Genomic DNA, 1266 nt, shown 5'->3' with positions numbered 1-1266 from the left:
TAGGCGGGCTTCGACCTAGTATTTCAAATGTCTGGTATTGCATATATGTACGTCCTGTCATTAAAACGTAGTCATTTATTAACAAAAATAACAACAAAATTGAAAATCATTAGAGAAATTGATGAATTAGTGTTTAGAAAAGTCACTTTTTTCGGTTTTTCGTAATTTTAAGCCGTTTAATGAAAATTTAACCTACAACATGCATAGACCATTTGAAAGTACACATTTCAACGGTTAAAATGATATATATATAAATATAAAAATACAAAAAAAACATCAATAAAGTTATCCGTGGAAGATGAGGGTAGTTTTTTAAAAAAGTGTCAACATCTCAAAAACTATTTGTTTTTTAATTCCAAAAAAATCAAGCTTATTCCAGGCAAAAAAAGGTATACTTCCACAAAATTTCATGTAAATTAAATTATTTTTACGTGAAAAAAAAATTAATAACTGAAAAATCAGTTTTTCGCCATTTTCTCGAAAAATTTGAGGTTACGTTGAAAAATGTCAAATACAAAAGTTTTAGATTTTTTTATTATCTATAACTTTTGTATTGAACATTTTCCACTAGGAGGTCACCCTTCGCCGCAAGTCGAGAAAAACCGATTTCAACCCCTAAACAGCACCCCCATTTCACCATTTCACATTATCTCGTGTTTAAACATTTTTTTTTCGTTTTGTTACAACCTTAACTTCATTTTCCAGCCGGTCGTTGCCTGTTATTAATTTTTTTTATCTACAAAAGTTATCGGCACTAGACTAAACAGAGTGTATCCCACCGCTGTCACCAAATTTGTTACGTCACGCTATTGAGATTTTCTCCGTTTTTTGGGTCAATGCATTTAAGCAATTTACCCGGGGATCGGAAATCAAGTTGTGCGGTTAAGGGGATGCTGGAGTGACGGTCGAAGTTAATCAAGGTCGATAGTACAGACTTTTTAAAATTCCAAATTCGACAATAGTGACATCTTTCATTCATTTCTTTTACTTATTATATATCGTTGTGTCTCGCTCAAACGCATTCATGTGTCCTTATCTAACATATTGCAACGCCATCTCTTAGAAAGAGATCAACTAAAATACTGCTTGATTTCATGGCTTCACGTCAATTTTATTCGTAGTATACGAACGAAATTTTTGGCGACTTTTTTCTCTTATACCAAAGCACCTACCTCGTTTCTAAAAGCATAGGATTGTTCTTCAAAGTTTTCTGTAGGCTGCTGGCTACTTATTTTAAACGGGTAAAATCCGAAACTCTTATATGCA

The sequence above is a fragment of the Trachymyrmex cornetzi genome, unplaced genomic scaffold (genome assembly GCF_001594075.2).
Source record: "Trachymyrmex cornetzi isolate Tcor2-1 unplaced genomic scaffold, Tcor1.1 scaffold803, whole genome shotgun sequence".
Taxonomy (NCBI): Eukaryota; Metazoa; Arthropoda; class Insecta; order Hymenoptera; family Formicidae; genus Trachymyrmex; species Trachymyrmex cornetzi.
Note: the sequence above shows the minus strand (reverse complement) of the source record.